Genomic DNA, 22,851 nt, shown 5'->3' on the forward strand with positions numbered 1-22,851 from the left:
CATTGGAGGCACTCATGGCTTCTAGAATGCGTGAGTCTGACATGATCTTCATTAAATCGTATTTTTGGCAAAGACTAAACTCAGTAAAGCATTTTGGAAAGGGCCAAGTGCTGGAAAAGACATATACAAGTGTAGAGTAAGAAGTTGAATTAAAACATGTTTAGGTTGCATTTTGTCAGCAGACACAACTGAGAACCTAAGATTGTCGAGAAAAGTAAAGCTCTGAGTGTAGAACATAAAAGTTATCACAAAATCAGAACCCGGGGTTTTGCATTTCTCAAAGCAACATAAATCAGGGAGTAGGGATGGTCCCTTAAGTACTCTGTCTGAACGGGGTTGTGCTTTTGAACGGTGCTCTGCACTGGGCAATAAGTGCCCCCAGCCTGCAGCCTTTCTCTACCACGCTTTGCCAGGCTGTCAGCACTCATAGGAAGTGCCTTGATAGGGCCTTTCCATGGACCTATCAGGGGGCGGGGAACTGATCACCTGACCCACATATTCATATTGTCTGCATCATTCACACAATGCTACCATTTGGGTACTTCTGAAGCCAAAATGCTAGGTGAGCTGTTATGTAATTCAAACATCGTGTCAAAGTCATCTCAAAAAAAGTTTATTAGCGTGATTAAAAGCATTTACTTGAAAAATGACAGAGAGAAATCATTTCTAAACATGGAAGACTATCAGTCGTATACCCAGTATTTGGAACTGAATGGACAGCTTTATTGCCAGGCTTCATTTTATTAAAAACCATTTATTGGTTCCATGTGAAGTCATTACTATTGCTTTGTCTGGGAATGAGTCCCTACTGCAATTAGGTATAAAAAATATCTTCCATCATAACTGGAGTATGACCTGAATTACTAAATAAAGAGTTGATGAAAATTCTCAGAGTTTTGGGTTTTTTTTTTTCTTTTTAGAAAACATTCCTTTTAACACGCTCCAAAGAAATAATTAGTATTTGGCTTTAAACATTCCTACATGATATTTAGAATGGCAGTTCCCAAAGGTCCCCCCTTCACATAATCGTGAACACAGACCCTCTTCTGGAGGCGGACTTGGGGTGGACTCCATGTACTTATACTGGCTTGAGAACAAAGATTCTGTCATCCAGAATGTAGTAGTCATTTTACATGTCACTTTCAAACAGGTATGGCAGTCTGGTGAAAGCCTTGATAACAAGGCCAGCTTTTCTGCAAACTTCAGGCAGACTATTCACTTGTTCTTCTCAATTCTGTCACTTGACTTCCAAAATTTCTATTGCTTTCCACGTAAATATGAAAGGGCAAGACCACAGGACCAGGATGACCCTGCCTCTAGTTGGCTCTAAGACCCTTATAATATCTTTCAACAAAGTCAGGGGCTGACCACAGTGGTCCAGGAAATTCAAGCAGCTGACGACATCATACTTGAACCCTGTATTTTGCTGTTCATTTATACCAAGCACTTTGTACTTCTTTTTCTGAAGCTGCCAGATCATAGTTTCAGATAGCTCAGTGACATAGATTTCCTCAAAATGAGGGCTCATGATTTTTGTGAATCCTCCATCTCTACCACCTAAATCAAGAAGTCTATGGGTTTTCCAGTCTGGATTAATTTTAAACACTCTCTGAACTTGATCGGGTGAAAACACAAACATTGAACCTCTTCCTAGCTACTCATTGATAGCAGTTGTAGACATAAACAGGTTAAAAACAGATGACACAAAAGAATGATATAATTGGATGAATAGCCAGCCTGATTTCTCAATGCTGTTGTTTAAGAAGATCTGTGTTCCTTGATCAAGGTAACTGAATAAAAACAGCCTGGAATGATTTGCATAATTTCTCTCTGTTGCACACATACACTGGTGGTTTTCCTTCCTGCCACCTGTGTCCACCACTGACTTGCCATGTTCACGTACAGAGTGGGTAAAAGGGCTCTGCAGCATCCACATCCTCCGTGCCAGTCACACAGATGCCAGGCTCAGTCAGCCAATGAACAGCCATGGCAACTTGCTCTGATCACTACCTCCTCCAAGCCTCCAGTCATCATGCTCAACTTGCCTGTCAAGCCCCTTCAGGACTGAGGCAGGGGATGGCCCCCTACTCTTTTAATTGCTATTTTCATGAAATATTTTTTACATCCTTTTGATTTCAGCATATTTGTATCTTTGAATTTGGCGATTCTTTTGTAAATAGTATATTTAGTAATGCTTTTTTATTCATTCTGCCAATCTCTGCCTTCTGACTGGAGAATTTAACCCATTTACATTGAAAGCAACTATGGGTAATGCAGGACTCTTTTCTCCCACTTTCATCTTTGTTTTTTGTAGGTGTTTCAGTTCTTTCATTATTTTTTTTTGCATGTATAATCATATTTAGGCTCAACGAACTGAAGCTCTCTATAAATATGTAGACATATGTACAAAGTGCAAAGCAAGCATTATCAGGCATAAAACCTCTGGTATTTCAGTACTCCCATTCATAGAATTCAAAGTCAAGATAGCTGAGAATATTTGGGAAATCTTCACCACCAGCTTCCTGGTAGCCTTGCACTTCTCTTCTCCTTAAGGGTAAACAGCATCCAGGGTGAGCAGCTGTTTGGTGAGCAGCTTTTCCAGTAGAATGTAGTTCTTATCAATCCCACTTCCACCAAACAAAAGAACTTCTTTGTGGATCTCTAGACCAGTTTCCAAAGACATTTCAGACTGCTTTATGTGATGGGTGGGCCTCACAAACATCCTTCTTTTCTCAAGGACTTCCTTCAACCAGTGTAAGTTATGAGTTTGCACTTCAATCACAGCTCTTTTCCTGGCTTCTTTTTATTATTATTATTATTTTATTTTTAATGAATTAGATTTTAGAAAAGTTACATCGAAAATATAGGGGTATTATACCAACTCATTCTCAGAGTTGACTGGGTGCTGGCTTGCATACTCTATCTCCCATGGCTTCCCTTTCCCCTTGCCAACTGGGTCCCCCCTCTCTAGCTGCCCTCAGTTTTTCTTGTGGCCCTAAACTTCCCTTCTGCAAGGTAAATCTACCTATATTCCCGCAGTTTCTGGAGGGGGAGAGTAGCCTCCTGTTCTGTATTCTGCCATCTTGGATGCCCCCCTCCCTTTTTCTTTGATCTTTTGTAGCCAACCCTTTAGAACCCCTTATTCTTTCCTTCTGTGCATATTATTCTAATTTATTTTTATGGTTCCCAGGGAGCTTAAATTTAATGTCTTACATCTGTAACAATGTAATTTGATTTGAAACTAACATAACTTCAATAACATACACAAACTATGTCTTATACCTCTGTCACCCTTTTATGTCATTCTTATCACAAATTACATAGTTACACACTTATACATTATGTGTCCAAAATTGATTTATCACAAATTTCATGCATTTCAACTTTATGTCCTGTAGGAAGTAAATATTGTAGATGCAAACCAAAAATACAATAGCACTGTCATTTATATTCACATATGCCAATACCTTTACCAGAGGTCTTTATTTCTTCACGTAGCTTCACTGTATTGTCTAAGGTCTTTTCCCTTTCAATTTGAAGAACTTCTTGTAGCATTTCTTATAGGACCAGTCTGGTGATAATAAGCTCCCTTAACTTTATAAAATCTGGACTGTATTAATCTCTCCCTCATTTTTGAAAGACAGTTTTGGTGGATATAAGACTCTTGGTTGGCATTTTTTTTTCCTTTTAAAACTTAAATGTCATCCCACTGCCTTCTTGCCTTTATGGTTTCTGATGAGAAATTGGCGCATCACCTTATTGTAACTCCCTTGTATATGGCACATTGTTTCTCTATTACAGTTTTCCAGATTTCTCTCTTTATCTTTGGCATTCAACAGTTTGATTATTCTATGTCTCAGTGTGCATTTAGGCTTATTTAGTTTTGATTTCTTTGTGCTTCTTGGATATGTATATTTATCTTGTTCATTAAATTTAGGAAGTTTTCATCCGTTATTCAAATGTTCTCTCTGCCCCTATCTTTTTTTTTCTTTCTTTCTTCTTCTAGGACTCTCATAATACGTATGGTGTTGTATTAAATGGTGTCCCATGGTCTCTCAGCCTCTGCTCATTTTTTTTCATGCTTTCTTCCTTATTTCTCCTCTGACTAATTTAAAGTGTCACATATTTAAGTTCATTGGTTGTTGTTTTTTTTTTTTATGCCAGCTCCAATCTGCTGATGAATCCCTTGGGAATTTTTAATTTTTCTTACTGTGGTTGTTTTAGCATCCAGGGTACTAAAACAATACCATACAATGGATTGGTTTAACAACAGGAATTTACTGTTTCACTGGTGTCAGAGGCTAGAAGGCTTGCTTGCTCCAAGGTCTATATCTTCTGGCTGGTCAGCAATCTTTGAGGTTCTTTGTTTTCTGTCCCATGGAAATACAAATGGTAATATTTTCTCTTTTCTCCTCTGGGTTCCTGTGATCTCTGGCTTCAGGCTTTGTCCTATGGCTTCTCTCTGTATCCAATTTCCTTCATTTATAAGTACTCCAGCCATATTGGATTAGGGTCAATTCTAACTCAGTTTGGTATGCCTTAAGTAATTAACACCTTCAAAAACCTTGTTTACAAATGGGTTCACACTCACAGGACGAGGGGTTGGGACCTGAATATGTCCTTTGTGAGTAAAATGATTCAATCTCCAACAGTGGTCTTTTGTCCTCTTTGGTTCCTTTTCAAGACTTCTATCTCTTTATTGATATTTTCTTTGTGTTCACTTATCATTTTTGCAATTTCCTTCCTTTCTTCAGTATTCCTTTAGTATTCTGAGCATATTTAGGACAATTTTTAAAAAGTCTTTAGTAAGTCCCAGGTCTGGCCCTCCTTGTTGATGGTTTCTAATGCTTTATCCTGTTCCTTTGCATGGGCCGTACTTTCCTGTTTCTTTGTATATTTTGTAATCTTTTGTTGTAAGCTGAGCATCTTGATATTTTAATATCTTATTTCTGGAATTTAGACACCAAGGCATCTGTTCCTTAAACTTGTATCCAGATAGTGCTATGAAGAGATTTTCTTTTTTAAAAAAATATTTAAAAATGTCATTTGAAAAATTTTTTAATAAAAAAAAGATATTTAGATTACATAAATGTTACATAAAAAATATAGGGGATTCCCATATGCCCTACTCCCCACACCAGCCATTAACAACATCCTTCATTAGTGTGGTACATTCATTGCAACTGATGAACACACTGTGGAGCATTGCCACTAAGCATGGATTATCATTTACATTGTAGTTTCCACTCTCTCCCACACAATTCTGTAGGTTATGGTAAGGTATATAATGGCTTGTATCTGTCATTGCAGTGTCATTCAGGACAATTCCCAAGTTCTCAAAATGCCCTGTATTACACCTGTTTTCCCTCTCCCTGGCCTCAGAACCTCAGGGGCCTCTGCTTCCACATCAATGATATTTTTTCCATTGCTAGAATCACCCTAAGTCAACAGGAGAATACCAGTAAGTCCACTCTAGTCCATAGTTCATTTTCCAATCCTGAGGGTTCTGGGATGGTGATATCCACTCCACCTCTAATTGAGAGGGGACTTCAGTCCCATATGGCTGAAGGATGGTACTCTCTTGCTTGGAGTTGTAGACTCTCCCAGTTCCTTGGTATGGGTGGGTGTCCATCACCACCTCCTTGTTAGTTGTCCTTGGTAAGTCCAGTGAACAGGAGAGTAGATGTTGCACCAACTATAGGTTCAAATAGAAGGGATCAAAGAGTCATGTATCGGGAAACTGCAACTGAGTCCAATTTTGTCTCACTGGTGATCACAAACTTCAAAGTAGGGCCTACTGGCAAGGCACCAAACTCATGAGCTATCTGCCCTGACTATAGAGACTAGGTGTCTCCAGAGCCCTCAGGAACCCTGCTATTTGGGGTAGTGTCTAATTTGGCAATGAGATCCTGCTGAGACATGCATAAGTGTAATTGTTGGGATGGCCTCCTGACTCCCTTTGAAGTTTTTTAGCCATATAAACTCATTTGTCTTTAATTTTTCTTCCTTTTGGTCAAGGCCTTTTTTCAGTTGCATTGCTAGTTGGTTCTTGGCAGTAATCCCTCTGTGCCAGGGGGGTTCATCCCTGGGAGTCATGTCCCATGCTGGGGGTGGGGGGTAGTTATTGCATTTATATGCTGTGTTCAGCTTATAGAGAGACCACATTTGAGCAACAAGGAGGCTCTCAGGAGATGATATTTAGACAGCCTATAATACTATGCTAAGTTTCAATTTCAAGAGTAAAGGTTCATAAGCTCAGTCATCAATATCAAGAGCCCATCAATGGACCATCCTGCTTCACTAGCCACTGCCTCTAAACTTGGGGGATTCTTGTTGTTTCATGAGAGAATGTGGCAGAGCTCCCCAGGATGAGAATTCAATATTATTTCATTTATTGTTTGAATCTCCACCCACTGTGACAATGCCTCATGATCATTTGAACACATTTATATGCCTTACATATGTGCTCAGGTGAACCTCATCCCAAATATCACCCTTTACTGACACTCCACACAAATGGTCTTCCCTTATCACAGTTGTAACCCTTCTGTGTTCCAAAACTTCTTCAAAAAGAAAGCAAATAGTAAAATACAATTAACAAGAAAATGAAATAATAATGATAGTTTTAAAAATAGGAAATGATATACAAAAAAATTTAAAAAAAAATAAAAAATTTGGGATAATAAAAAGTAATGAAAATATACTGAAAGTTTTTTAGACATTTTGCCTTTCATCACTGTAAGATCTGTTGTCCTGTATGTACAGTGATATTTTCCATTTTCTTCCATTTATTCTCCTAATGTCCTGATTTTTCATTTTGCCTTCAAAGAACTTAGAATATAGGTGACTCCCATATATCCAACATCCTTCCCCATTTCCCCCTTCCCCTATTAATAACATTTTATATGTATATGGTACATTTATTACAACTGATGTACAAATATTGAAATGTATCTACTAACCATGGTCAGTGGTTTACCTTATGGTTTACATTTTGGACCATACACTTTTCTAAATTTTGATGAAACTTAACTTGGCCTGTATCCATCATTGCAAGATCCTGTAGAACACTTCCATAGCCCTCAAAATGCCATCTGTTCCATCTATTCTATTCCTGCCTCCCATTCTCCCCTCAGGACTCATGGCAACCACCAGGCTTCACTCTTTGCAGGAGCAGATTCATAGTTACTTGCACTGCCCATGATCTCAAGAGACTTCTGTCTTTCTATTTGAGAACATAGTGGGCCACCCCAGAATGGGAGTCCAGCACTTTCTTGTTCATTACGTGGGTTTTCACCCACTGATATAACACACTATATCAAGATGAACACTAACACACTCCCTAGAAGCCTGCCCCTCGTGTGCCCTGTCCCAAATGCCCCCCACATCCAATGTTCTAAACCAGTAACCCTACCTTTTATCAAGGTGTTCCTTTCTCATTCTTTTGGTTATGGAGATCCAGTTCTCCAAGCACCATTTGTTGAAGAGGTCATTCTCATCCAGTTGAATGGGCTTGGTGGCCTTGTTGAATATCAGTTGACTGTTTATGAAAGGATCTGTATCAGAACTCTCAATTCAGTTCCATTGGTCAGTATGTCAATCCTTGTGCCAACACCATGCAGTTTGACTTGTAGCTTTGTAGTATGCTTTAAAGCCAGGTAGTGTAGTAGTTTGGCATTGTTATGTATTCCAAAAATAGATATTGGATTATGTTTGTATACTGATCTGTTCCTCTGGGTGTGATTAAATTATGATTAGGGCTTTGATTGGGCCACATTGTAAGATGTTGAGTCCTTGCCCACCAAAAGGAAAGCATGCAACAGAGAAGAGAGTTGGAGTTTTGATCCTGGAGCCTGTGAAGTAAACACACAGAGAAGCATATATGTGAAGAAAGAGAGAAGACTCAAATGGACAGGCCCCAGGAAGAGATGAGCCATCAGCCTGATAGTTTACAGCTGCCCTTGTGTAGAGAGCACAGCAGCTGAGCCCAGAGAGAAATGAGCACCAGGAAGAGAGGAACCCAGGAAGCCTGAACTCTTGGCAGACATTGGCAGACATTTTGCTCCAACATGTGTCAACAGACTTTGGTGATGGAACTAACTTATTCCTTATGGCCTGGTAACTGTAAGCTTCTATCCCAAATAAATACCCTTTATAAAAGCCAACAGATTTCTGGTATTTTGCATCAGCACCTCTTTAGCTGACTAATACAGGTAGTGTGATTCCTTTGATTTCATTTTTCTTTTCAAATATGTCTGGCTATTTAGGGCCTCTTGCCCTTCCAGATAAATTTCATAGTTTTTCCAATTCAGTAAAAAATGCTGTGATGATTTTTATTGGGATTGCATTAAATCTGTAGATCAGTTTGGGTAGGATGGACATCTTAATGATGTTCAGTCTTCCTATCCATGAACAGGGAACATTTTTCCATACATTTAAGTCTTCTTTGATTTCCTTTAATATTGTTGTATAGTTTTCTGCATATAAGTCATTTATATTATCAGTTAAATTTATTTCTAGGTATTTGCTTCTTTTAGTTGCTATTGTAAATGAGATTTTTTTCCTTGATTTCCTCCTCAGATTGTTCGTTATTGGCGTACAGAAATGCTACTCAATTTTGCAGATTGACCTTATAACCTGTGACTTTAGTGAACTTATATTTAAGTTCTAGAAGCTTTGTTGTAGATTTCTCAGGGTTTCCTGTGTAGAGGATCATGTCATCTGCAAATAGTGAAATTTTTACTTCTGGCTTTCCAATTTGGATGCCTTTTATATTGTTTTCTTCTCTAAGTGCTTGAGCAAGTACTTCTAAACAAAGTTAAATAAGAGCAGTGAAAGTGGGCATCCATGTCTTGTTTCTGATCTTAAAGGAAAAGCTTTTAGGATTTCTCCATTGAATATGATGTTAGTTGTGGGTTTTTCATATATGCCTTTATCATGTTGTGGAAGTTTCCTTCTCTTCCTATCTTTTGTAGTGTTTTTATCAGGAAAAGGTGTTGTATTTTGTTGAATGCTTTTTCTGCATCTATAGAGATGACCATTTGATTTTTTATTTTGATCTGTTTATCTGGTGTATTACATCAATTGATTTTCTTATGTTGAACCATCCTTGAATACCAGGGATAAAACCCACTTGATCATGGTGTATAATTCATTTAATGTGTTTTAAATACAATTAGCCAGTATTTTTGCTGAGGATTTTAGTATCTAGTTTCATTAGAGAGATTAGTCTATAGTTTTCCTTTCTTTTGATGTCTTTGTTTGGCTTTTATGTTAGGGTGATAATGGCATCATGGAATGAGTTAGGTAATGTTCCCTCCACTTCTATTTTTTGGAAGAGTTTAAGCAGTATGGGTTTTAGTTCTTTCTGGAATATTTGGTAGAATTCATCTGTGAAGCAAACTGGTCTTGGACTCTTCTTAGTTGGGAGATTTCTGATGACTAATTCTATCTTGTTACAAGTGATTGGTCTATTGAGTTCATCAATTTCTTCTTTGTCAATGCAGGCTGCTTCTGGGTTTTTAGGAATTTGTCCATTTCCACTAAATTGTCCATCTTGTTGGCATATAATTTTTCAAAGTATCCTCTTATGATACTCTTTACTTCTGTGGGGTCACCAGTGATATTTCCCTCCTCATTTCTTATTTTATGCATTTGCATCTTCTCTTGTCTTTTTCTTTGCTAGTCTAGCTAAGGGTTTGCCAATTTTGTTGATCTTCTCAATGAACCAGCTTTTGGTTTTATTTTTTCTAGTGCCTTCTTATTTTCAATTTCACTTAGTTCTGCTCTAACATTTGTTATTTCCTTCTTTCTACTGGCTTTGGGCTTAGTTTGTTGTTCTTTTTCTAATTCCTTTAGGTGTGCAGTTAGGTTAGAGTTTAGCACTTTCTTCTTTTTTAATGTATACAGTTGTGGCTATGAATTTTCCTCTCAGTACACCTTTTGCTGCATCCCATAGGTTTTGATATATTGTGTTGTCATTTTCATTCATTTCAAGGTAGTTACTGATTTCTTTTGTGATTTCCCCCTGGAGCCACTGTTTGTCCAAGAGTGTGTTGTTCAATTTCCATATCTTTGTGCCTAATCTGGTTCTCTGGCCTTTCTGATTTCCAGCTTCATTCCATCATGTTCAGAGAAATTACTTTGTATAATTTCAACCTTTCTGAATTCATTGAGTGTTGTTCTGTGGCCTGGCTTGTAGTCTATCCTGGAGAATGATCCATGTGCACTCGAGAAGAATGAATATACCACTGTATTTGGGTGTTATATTCTGCAAAAGTCTATTAGGTCCCAGTCTTCTAATGTATTGTTCAAAGTCTTTGTTTCTTCATTGAGTGTCTGTTGAGATGGTCTGTTTAATGGTGATAATGGTGTATTAAAGTCCTCCACTATAATTGTAGAGGCATCTATTTCTCCACCTAGTTTTTCCAGTGTTTGCCTTTGTATTTTTCAGGCACGCTGGTTAGTACATAGATGTTTATGATAGTTCTTTATTATTGATAGATTACCCCTTTTATTAATACATAGTGTCTGTTTTTGTCACTTACAATAGTTTTGCACTTAAAGTTTAAATTGTCTGATATTAATATAGCTATTCCTGCCCTTTTTTGTTTATTGTTTGCTGGTATAATTGTTTTCCAACCATTCACTTTAAGCTTCCTTGCATCCCTGGGACTAAGATTGGTGTAACAAGTTGATATAGTTATGAATTTCAAAAATAGATATTGGATTATGTTTGTAAACTAGTCTGCACTTTGGCATGATTAAATTATGATTAGGGTTTTGATTGGGCCATGTCAGTAGGGTGTTGAGTCCCTGCCCCTTGGTAGGGGGAGGACTCACAGATAAAAGGCCTGGCAAAGGACAGAGTTGGAGCTTTTTGATGCTGGAAGATTTTGATGTTAGAGTTTTGATTTGGAGCCCTGGAAAGTAAGCACACAGAGGAAAGAGAAGCAAGCCCCAGGAAGGGAGGACTTGAGCCAAGAGAAGAACACAGAGGAATAGTGATAGTTCCTTAGACATGGCAGGAACCCCAGGAAAAGAGAGAGCCAAAGCTGTTTGCCTCATAGTCTATAGCTGACCTTGTGGAGAGAGTCAAAACCTAGAAAGCCTTATGTTCTACAGCTGACCTTGTGGAGAAAACAGAGGACCTGAGCCTAGAAAGAAGGAAGACCTGGGAAGAGAGGAACCCAGGAAGCCTGAACCTTGGCAGATGTTGGTAGCTATCTTGCTCCAACATGTGGACAATTGGTGAGGGAAGTAAATGATGCTTTATGGTCTGGTATCTGTAAGCTCCTACCCCAAATAAATAGCCTTTACAAAAGTCAGCAGGTTTCTGTTATTTTCACCAGCACCTCTTTGGCTGATTAATGTAATGGGTTTCTTGTAGACTGCTTATAAATGGGTCATATTTCTTTATCCATTCTTCCAATCTGTGTCTCTTGACTGGTGAGTTTAATCCACTAACATTTAATGTTATTACTGTCAAGGATTTATTTACAACAGCCATATTTTCTTTAGGTTTATGTATGCCATATCTTGTTTTTATTTCTCTTATCTTTTTAATTGTTCTTATACTCTCCTCCAATTCTCTCTCTCCTGTTTTTTCTTTTCTACAAGCAGAACTCCCTTTAGTATTTCTTGAAGGGCAGTTTCTTATTGGTATACTCTCTTAATTTCTGTTTATCTGTGAATATTTTGAACTCTCTCCAAATTTTAAATGCCAGTTTTAATGGATAGCTAACTCTTGGCTGGAGGTTTATATCTTTTAGCACTTTGACTATGGCATACCACTGCCTTCCTGCCTACATGATTTCAGATGAGAAATCAGCACTTAATCTTATTAAGGTTCTCTTGTATGTGATGGTTCTCTTTTCTCTTGCTGCTTTCAGCATTCTCTATTTGTCTGAGCACTGAACAATTTGATAAGTATATTTCTTGGAGTAGGCCTGTTAACATTTATACTGTTTGGGGTATACTTCACTTCCTGGTCATGTATGTCCATGTCCTTCAATAGGTTTGGGAATTTTTCAGCCATTATTTCCTCCAACATACCTTCTGTCCCTTTTTCCTTCTTTTTTCCCTCTGGGATGCATATAATGCATATGTTTGTGCATTTTATACTGTCATTCAAATCCCTGAGCTGCTGTTAGATTTTTTCTGTATTTTTATCTATCTGTTCTACTATGTGTTTGATTTCAGCTATACTATCTTCCACATCACTGATTTTTCCCTATGCATCTTCAAATCTGCTGTTATGTGCTTCCTGTGTATTTTTGTTTTCTTAGATTGTGCTATTCATCATCATCATACCATTGTCTATTTATGTATGTTACAACTTCTTCAGTGTGTTCTCCCAGTGTCTTCTTAATATCCTTAATCTCTTCCTTCACTTCATTAAGTTGATTCATGATATTTGTTTGGACATCTCTTATTAGTTGTTCCATGTTCTGCATCTCCTCCTGTCTTTTAATTGGTTTGTTGGACTGGGCCTTGCCTTTCTGTTTTTTAGTATGGGTTGGAATTTTTTGTAGATGTCTAGGTATCAGTTTATCTTGATGGGTTTGTTCAGTTAATTAGCTTCTCTTTGTAATCTAGGGTTTTATTTTGTTGTTGTGTGTGGTAAGTATTTGTGTGTGTGGTAAGTTTTCACTTTACCACTTCATTCCTATTTTTCTATTTCATTGCTGTTGTCTATGTTCCTCTGAAAAAAAATTAGGGCCATAGAAAAAGTAAAAGGTAAGAAAAGAAGACGGATAATTGTAATGATCATTGTAAAATGTAGAAGAGGAACCATATAAGGCCTTGGAAAATGAATAATTAACTCAAGTAAGAATTGCAGAGGAATAGAATAATAAAGTGGAGAGAAATAAGAAGATGAGAAACTGAATAGAGAAAAATAGATAGGGTGACTTAAAAGGCCAGAATGATGAGAAGAGAGGAAAGAGAAAAGAAAGGACAAATAGGAAAAAAGTAAAAAAAGAACACAGAAAAACAGAGAGAGAAATAAAGACAAGGAAAATTGGAGACCAAACAAAAAGAGGTGGAATGTAAGAACAACAACAGAAAGCAGAAGATAGATGAAGGAAGGAAAAGAAATAGCATAGGTAGACAAAATTGGTAAACAAACAAAAAAGAAAACAAAGGAAGGAGAAATACAACAAAGAAGAAACAAGACAGCAGCACCTGATTGAAAAAGGGGGAGGGGGTGGAGAAAGAAGATAAAAAATGAAAAAATAATAGGAATAAAAACCAACCAACCAAACAAAAACCACAGAAAAAGAACCTTCCCTCTTAGGCCTCTAAGGAGCTTCTGAGGCTGCCAGTGTTCATCAATCAATTACCCTACAGCTTGCCCTCTGCAGGTTTTGAACCAGGTTTTAGCAAGTAGACTAAATTAAAATTTAAGAAGTAACCTTTTTTTAAGAAAAAATAAGAGATCCAAGAAAAGCTAATACAAAAAGAATTTCTACATGTTTCCTATCCTAAAGTATCAGCTGGATGTTTGATAACCTGGTGGCTCACTTTTCTAAGAAGAGCTGGCAATCAAATCAGGGACCTCGTAAATTCAAGGTGGGAACTCCTCTACTGAGCTAAACTTTCTCCTTGGGTTGGTGAGGCTTTCAGAAAGCTGCTCACCCACTTTCCCTTGGGCAAGTTAGAGTCTTTGCAGTTGGCCAGAGTCCTACTGATTAGGTGCTTGTCTGTCCCTGCCCCTTTTCTATTCTAATTGTTTTCTTTCCCAGGGCAGCTGGGCATGACAGCTTGTATGAGTGGCCCCCCTTCCCCTCTCCTGGTCAAGGCAAGGTCCCTTCAGAGAGTCAAAGGGGACAGTGTGACTGAATGCATCACAAAGAAACCACTCCTCACCCTTTTCCAGATCTCTCCTTCTCCCAGGGGACCCTAAATAGGTCCTTGAAAGCTTATTGAGGCTTTCTACCACCTGCCTCCATTATGGGAGTTGGAATCTGGATAGTTTTCAGTGCCAGACTTGTCAATTGCCTGTCTCCGCCCTCTTCTGCTCGATTTGCTCTCTCCCAGGGCTGCCCAAGCAAATTCCCCTCTCCCCTCTTCCTGCCGCCACTTTGGTATCAGCTGGTATGCTTCCCAAAATTCAAAGGGGCTCAGATAACCAAACCCAAAGATAGGAAACTCCTCTCCACCCTTCACCAGAACCCTTTTCCTACCAGAGAATCCTCCCTCTCACTTGGTGGCTGGTCAGAGTCAGGGGATTCATGGAGGATTTTTGCCTTGAGGGTGGGGCTTAGCTATGCAGTTTCCAGCCACAAGAACGAGAAACTCACGGTTTTCCTTTGGGCTCTTTATCGTTTTGTTCAGTTTCCTCCAGATTGATTCCCTGAAACCTCCTGCTCTGTGGGTTCCCAAAACAGCTCACTCAGGTAGGATTTTGCACCTTCTCACCTTCTCAGCTGTTTTTTGTGAGAGCTGGGGAGTGTGCACTTAAACCAATGCCATTTTGCCAGAACTCCCTGAAGAGATTTTCTTGAATGCCAGGAGCTTACCAATAAAGAAGACAGAAAGACAAAGCGAGAGCGAGGGAGAGAGAGAGGGAGGAGGGAGGAGGGAGGAGGGAGAGGGAGAGGGAGAGGGAGAGAGGGAGAGAGGGAAGGAAAGAAGGAAGGAAAGACATGACCTTTCTCTGTTTTGAAGATTGGCATGTGTATTATCTTTCAGAAAGTTTTCATATGAAGTATTTGAAGAATTGCCTAAAGCAAAAATTTAGGGGCTTTCTGGTCTTTTCTTCATATGTGTCTTTTCCTAGGAATGTGTGCATCACTGTAGGAATTCCCCTGTTTACAGGGTTCTGAATGTTCTCTTTTTCTTAGGACACTCTGCGTCCTTATGGTCCTGGGCACCACACTGTACATTCCACAACCATTAGTCCTTTGCCACAAGCAGCTTTGATTTAATTGTTCTCCTACAGCATTCTCTGGGAGAGTTCTGTGAGTCTCTTCTATGCACAGGGCAATTTGTGGGATGGCAGCCTGCGACAAATGTCCTGATTGAGCTCTCAGGTCATACCAGACAGATTGTCACAGACATACATACACTCATTATATGCACAAGTTACTCTGCTTCCTCCAAAACTGGGACCAGGGACCCTCACTGGGAGTGAAGATGGCACCTCCTGATCCAAAAAGGATAGGGAAGGGACAACCAGGGCACCACAAGAGCCTACCATTTTTTTCTTTTTTTTCTCTTTCATTTTTTAAAAAATGTTACATTAAAAAAACATGAAGTCCCCATATGCCCCTCACCCCTCTCACCCCATTCCTCCCACATCAACAACCTCTTTCATTATCATCGGACATTCATTGCATTTGGTGAATACATTTTGGAGCACTGCTGCACCACATGGATAATAGTTTGCATTGTAGTTTGCACTCTCCCTTAGCCCACCCAGTGGGCCATGGCAGAACATACAATGTCCAGCATCTGTCCTTGTAGTGCCACCCAGGACAACTCCAAGTCCTGAAAATGCCCCCACATCATATCTCTTCTTCCCTCTCCCTACCCTCAGCAGCTACCATAGCCAATTTTGCCCACATCAATACTACAATTTCTTCTATTACTAATCACAATGGTTCCATAGTAGAATATTAGTAAATCCTCTCTAATCTATACTCTATTCCTCCATCCTGTGGACCCTGGGATGGTTATGTCCACTCCACGTCTATATTGATGAGTCTACCATTTTAAACTTGCTCTTTTCTTGATTTGGTATGACCTGTTACTGCAACCCTGTTTTTCTAGAGTTTTGGGAAAGATGTTTCTGTCAGTTCGTGCTTGTTGGTCAAGGTTTCTGAGGTGGGAACAGAGCCCTGGTATGTCTCACATCACCATATTTACTGGGGCAGGGTCTAGCAGATCCATTATATACCTTTCAACTGAATTTCACCATGTTGAGAGTTGAGTTCTAGGAAAATTATACCATTATTAAGGGTGTAGTGAGAAATTAGGTGGGAGCTTATCTACTAGTTTGACTACTATTTGTTCTGCTCTTAGAAGATTTCTATGATACTTGATATTTTTAAAGTGCTTATGTACAATTATATGAATTGGGCAGTAAAAAAATCATGACATATGAATTAGTGAAGATGCTGAATTAATGAAAAAGGTAAACTGTCATTCAAATCTGTCCAGTGAGAGATTGAACATGCAAGCGAACAACAACCAGACCACATGTGACAATAGAATTCTGACTCAGAAGCCCAGGAAGCCAAACCATATCCTTTGCAGCAACCAGCCAAGGAAGTCAAACCACAACCTTTGCAACAATTGGCCCAGAACAGTTAGGACTTGGTCAATGACTGCTCACTCTCTGTTTTTACCCATGATTCCAACTCAGAATTAATTATGGAAAGCCTAATATACTCCCTAAACCAATTACATATGATACCCTGCTTCTAGTTAGACCACCTCCAGATTTCCTATACCAATCAGGGCATAACTGAAATCTTCCCCCTTGTCTTCCACTATGAAGCTTTCCCAATCCTCTGCCTGCCTTTGAGTCTTTTCCAAACACAAGAGATGATGCTGACTCCTTTGTTATAGTAAGCTGTGAATAAATACACTCTATTTGTTCTCATTTTGGGTAGTCTTGATTTATTTCCACACCATTAAATGTTTCTGGGATACTGAACTAGAATAGAAATGGCTGAATATAACAAACACTATTCTGAACAATGGAACAGTGTAGACACTTTGGAAAGTTATTTGATGTGAGTGGATTCATATATTCTAGTGATGAAGAGCTGTATTGTATAAATCTTAACTCAGTTGGTTCCAAATCAATTTTATAGTTGAACATATCGTAAAAACATTGTTTTTATCAATCTTTTATTCAATATTTCATCCCCTTGAAGATCTGCCTTATGGTCTGGCATTAAGTTCTGTTGATTTGTCAATTAATATGCCTATTAGTTTTTTCTTCTTTCTCTGTCACATTGCTACTACCCCTGTCCCTGTTTTCATTATTTAATAAGTGATAATCCTTTATATGACCCTTTGAACTTCTCTCCACTCTGAATAATCATGCATACTAACTTTATGTTAATCTTCCCCAAACGTCCATCATGCTACTCACTTTCTCAGGAATCTACTCTATCTTTGTATACTCCTTTAACTGGCAGTTGTGCCCACCCACATATGGTCCCATAAACAACTTAGAAATCTTCTGTCCTCCTGTTCTTCTCCGTGCTCTGGTTTCATATGTACACTGTTTATTTCTACCTCTGTGCCGTTGCTCATTCTGCCTTCTTATTTCCTTTCTATATATCCTTGCTTAACCCATTCTCTGATTCTCACTTTGTCCCTCAGAATTCTGTCCTCTTGAACTAGATCCTTCTATTGTGAACTTGCTTATGCATTGAACAATGTTTTCCTGTTATACTACAAGTTAGAGTTGGCCATAAGTGAAGTTACAGGAGATTTGGGAGGCAGAATTGAAAGCCGCAGCCATTATACCTAGAAAGTTATCATTGGTAAGAGGCAGTGAAGATAGATGTCAATGTGTCAGCAGCTTTCAGTTTATTTTCATGCTTCCCTGCTTCTAACCCTACTCTCCTTCCCAACTGCCAGCACTGCTTACCGTCAGTCCCAGACACACCACCAGGTGCTTTGCAGCAAACTCACTGAGGTGATAGTCATGAGAAACCAACAACATCCTAGAAAGTTCTACAACAACCCTCTTCATTGTGCAATTCCAGCAGCTAGATGTGGCTAATTCCTAGATTCAACTTTGATTGGAGAGCAGAATATGTATTCTCATATACCCATTAGCATCAAATATATGGCTACTAACTCTCTGATGTTTTTCTTCCTTTCTCTCACTGAATTCTTATTTTTTTCGGGACTCCAAATCTTACTCTATGTTATCGAATGTGGTTCCTTATTCAATACCGATGGTACATACACCAGGATCAGAGCTAATCAGGCTCTGGATTTTGGTAATTCAAAGGAAGCTAATTTTTCCTTTTTAAAATTCAAAAACACTTTCTGTCTCATGTGCCTTATTGGTGCAATTGAGAGTCAGGGCCTATTGCACAGATTTATAGAAGCCTACTGTGAACTCAAATGCCAAAAATTTGACTGTGTTTTCTTTCTTCATCTGCTCCAGCCTAAGGGCAGTTCATATAGAAAACTATTGCTATTGCCTCAATGGTGAAGACATTTGGGGTAGGGTGATGGAAGGAAATCTTGATCTAATATCTCCAAATATTATCTTGATGCACACGAATAAACTTTAAAACTTTTTCAGGAAATAGAGGATTGCAGATTTTTTTCATAATGTAACTAGGTTTTTAATAAAAGTTGGTCAGTAGCCAAACTGAGGCTGTATTTCCTGGCAAGAAACCCAAGTTTCAGTGTTCTGTGTTCTTGATTAAGAGCAGATCTATATATTTGGAAATAAACTGAAAAAGAAAAGCTCAGCAGAAGATAAGTTTGAAATTCTCTTTTAAAAATTAGGAAATCTAACCAACTTACTTGTCTGAACAGATGGTCATGATAATCTTTGTCTTCTAGCAAAAAAAGGAATTTTTTTAATAGAGAAGAAAAAGGAATATTATACTTTGTATCTTCACATCATCATTATTTTTCTATAGAGAAAGAAGGGATGACCAGAGATAACTGTTTGGACCCCTGACTTATAGAGTCTTTAGATATCCTGGAGCTATTTGGTATTGTTTATGTGCTCCAAAATAGATATTGGATTATGTTTGCAAACTGATCTGTTCCTCTGTGTATATTAGATTGTATTAGATTCAGAGGTTTCATGTTCCAATTGATTAAATTATGATCAAGGCTTTGATTTGGCCATGTCAGTAGGACATTGAATCCCCACCCCTTGTTGGGGGGGGACTTACAGAGAAAATGACATGGCAGAGGAGAGAGTTGGAGTTTTTTATTTTGGAGCCCAGGAAGTAAACATACAGAGAAGTAGATATGTGAGGAAAGAGAGAAGGCTCCATTAGACATGGCAGAGGCCCTGGGAAGATCAGTTTGCCTGATAGTTTACAACTGGCTTTGTGGAGAGAGGAGAGCAGCTAAGCATGGAGAGAAACGAGCTCTGGGGAGAGAGATAAGCCTTATGTCAACCCACTGAGAAATGAAGAAGCTGGGACCACAGAGCCTTAGAAGGAAGAGGAAGGCTGAACGCTTGCAGAGACCCACAGCCATCTTGCTCCAACACAAAGCAATAGACTTTGGTGAAGGAAGTAACTTACACTTTATGGCCTTGTGACAGTAAGCTTCTACCCCCCCAAATATGCTTTAAAATGTGAACAGATTTCTGGTACTTTGCATCAGCACCCCTTTTGGCTTGACTGATACATATCCCAATACTTCAGACTATTGAAAAGACTTTTGAATTGAACTGGTGTGACATTTGGTATGCTTGGAAAGCATAATGTTGCATATTCTATGCACATGTAGTCAGGTAAGTCATTAATACAGACAACAAAGCTTTGAGAGCCTTAAAATGAAGGAAAAGCATTACAATTAAGGCTGATTTCTGCAGAAATGTTTTCTAAGAAAAATTTTGGCTCTTTCTGTTTTCCTCTGTGAAAAGAGGGCTTATATACTCCTGAAAGACTCTTGGTTAAATTTAAGAAGGTCAGTGCTTCTAGGGATGAGTCTTCCTGGCACTGAGGGGTTATTATCAAGCATCAACTAGTGATGCCTTTGGAAAAAGACCTTGGCCAAAAGGGGAAAATAATAAACACAAAGTTTTCATGGCTAAAAGATTTCAAAGTGAGTCATGAAGTCATTCCAGAGGTTATGCTTTATGACAACTCAGGAGGATCTTATTGACTGCCACAGTAAACATGCCTCAAGCAGGGGTGCTCCTGAGGGGATTAGAGACATCTAGACACTATAGGCAGGGCAGACAACCTCAGGAATTTGGCACCTGTCAGTAAGCCTTACTTTGGAATATATGCTTCCCAATGTAACAGAGTTAGTCTCATTTATTATTTCCCTACACATGGCTCTTTTGCCCTTTTTTATTTGATCCTAAAATTAGCACTATACTTGTTAAATATATGTCTCAGAGAGTTAAATCTTTTGTCTGTTCATATGCCAGTTGAGCCCTGAATCTCATCAGAGTTAGAGCACTTACCCTCCAGTTCACTGGACTTTCCCAGGACAATTAACAAAAGAATGATGATGGACAACACCCATCCCCCAAAACAGTATCTACAGTGGTAAGCAAGACAATTCCATCCATTTATCTCAAGGGACCTAAACCCCCTCCAATTAGAAACAGAGTGAGCATCAGCATCCCCAAATCCTGAAGATTGAGAAATGAACAAACATAAGGGGTGAATGCAACTATGGACTAAAGTAGACTAATTGTTATTATAGCAATGGAAGATCTTGTATAATTGATACAAAGGCAGTGGTCACCAGAGGTTCTGAGAAGAGGGAGAGGAAGAATAGGTGTAATATGGGGGAATTTTTCTGGGACATTGGAATTGTCCTGCATGAAATTGCAGGGGTGGTTATAGGTCATTACACATTTTGTCAAAATCTATAAAATTGAGTGGGGCAAAGTGCAAACTTTAACGGAAACTATGGCCCATGGTTGATAGCAATGCTTCAGTATGTGTTCATCCATTGTAAAAAATGTACCACACTAATGAAAGATGTTGTTAATGTGGGAAAGTGTGGTAGGGGGAGGGAGTGGAGTATAAAGGGAATTCCCTATATTTTTGATGTAATATTTATGTAATCTAAAGCTTCTTAAAAAAAGATTTAAAAAATAATCTAAAGCAAAAAAAAAGGTCAATAGATTGGTGCTTTACGTGATGATAGGGGGTGGGAACAAGAGTTTATTCACAAGAAAAAAGTGATCTTCATTTTTGGTTACAAGGCTCTGTTGTTTAATGAACTCATTCACTTATTCATCCATTTTTTTCCTACTCAGTAAATCCTTTCACTAAGAAGATAGGGCATTATTTTATTTTTATTTAAAAAAAAATTTTCCTATAAAGGTTATGTCATGAAAAATACATGGAATCAATAATACAGTCTTCATGGTTTTGAATATGCTGAAATGTTATAGTCTGAAATTTCCAGAGGAAAATATTTATAAGTAAAAAATGTTTGGGATATGTTCTTATGATTTTCTGAACATTCATATTATTTGATCCCCTAAATTTTCTGTTTTATTTAGTAATCTTTTCAAAGCCTGAAGATAAATTGCCTTCGTTTATATCACATAGGTATTTTTATAACAAATGAAAACTCTCAAATATGGCATAGAACTTTCAGACATATTATCACATGATTTCCATAGATAGAAAATTTACTTCAAAACAATGTTTCCATTGTTCCATGATAGTGGGATATGAATGATTAAGGATGCATTGCCATTTTGATTATCTAGAAATCCTCCAAATATTATGTTTTTAAAAAATGATTATAACTTTGTTTACTAGCAATACCTCTACTTGTATTTTTTTATTTAAAAAATGTAGTGAAGTATATCACTCATATATAAACACACATAAATAATAAGTGTAGGGAGGTGGGGCAAGATGGTGTCTGAGTGAGTGCACCTCATAATTTTTGCTACAAAGAAGCAGCTGAGTAGGGTTGGAGTCCTGCTGGACCAGGCTGTTTCGGGTGCTTGCAGGGCAGGAGGTGTCTGGATTTCGATTTAGTGGGATGGTGACAGAGGAGATTCTTGCAAGAGGTGCTGCAGGGAGCACTTCACACTTGCTGTGTTTCCTCATCCTCCATTTCCTCTTTTCTGTGTGTATTGATTTTGGCCACCTACACTATCCCCTTCCCCCCACATCTTTCTATCCTCCATCATCCACTGTTTCTCTTACATTCCACCTCCCTTTCTTTGGCCCCCAAATTGTCTGACTTTTAATTTCTAACACCTTGTTCTGTTTTCTGTCTTTTATCCACTCTTGATATTATTGTCTTTCTTTTGTCTTTCCCTCTCTCATGAAAACACTGGATTTTTAATTCATACTATATTCCTCCCCATATTCAGTTGACTGTCTCATTATAGGTACTTTATTTACTGCTATAACTATATGACTTACATGAGTCTAATATCCATTCTCCCAGATCTCATATTGTTGCTCTGGTAACATTTATTACCAATACTACTTTATACATTTTCTTTTCTTACTCATGTTGCTTTCCCTGGCCTTAATATTTTCCTTCAAAGTGAACTTAGCCAGCAACAAGGAAATAGAGTAAGAAGAAAAAAGTGAAAAAGAGAAGACATAACACTTACAAACGAACAACAACTAATTAATCTCCAAGAATAGACAAAGAAGCTAAGAAACTGATTAAACCCATCAAGATAAAATGATGACCAGACAGCAACAAAAAACTACAAACCAAACCAATAATCAGGAAAACATGGCTGAATCCAGTGAACAAACTAAAAACCAGAAAGGGGAGCAGAACATCGGACAAGTAATTAAAGACCTCAAAACATACATTAGAGACCAACTTAATGAAGTAAAGGAAGAGATTAACAATATGAAGAAAACACTTGGAGAGAAAATTGCAGACATACACAAAAAGATAACAGATAAGATGGTGATGAACACCACAGTTCAAGAAATAAAAAATACAATCTCAAAAAATAGCAGCAGATTAGAAGAGGCAGAGGAGAGAATTAGCGACGTGGAAGACAGTACATCTGAAATCAAACAGATAGTAGAACTGATTGATAAAAAGATAGAAAAAATCCAGCTAGGACTTAGGGACCTGAATGACAACGCAAAATATATAAACATACATATATAAAACATACGTATTTTATGTATTATAGGCATCCTAGAAGGAGAAGAGAAGGGAAAG

At 38.2% G+C, this 22,851-nt stretch overlaps 1 pseudogene; it reads right to left on the reverse strand.

The window, feature by feature from the left end:
• Positions 1-1,078: 1,078 nt before the first annotated feature.
• On the reverse strand, positions 1,079-3,555 carry LOC101424822 (protein-L-histidine N-pros-methyltransferase pseudogene; annotated as a pseudogene).
• Positions 3,556-22,851: the final 19,296 nt, after the last annotated feature.

Source organism: Dasypus novemcinctus, chromosome 1 (assembly GCF_030445035.2).
Source record: "Dasypus novemcinctus isolate mDasNov1 chromosome 1, mDasNov1.1.hap2, whole genome shotgun sequence".
In the NCBI taxonomy this organism is placed as follows: domain Eukaryota; kingdom Metazoa; phylum Chordata; class Mammalia; order Cingulata; family Dasypodidae; genus Dasypus; species Dasypus novemcinctus.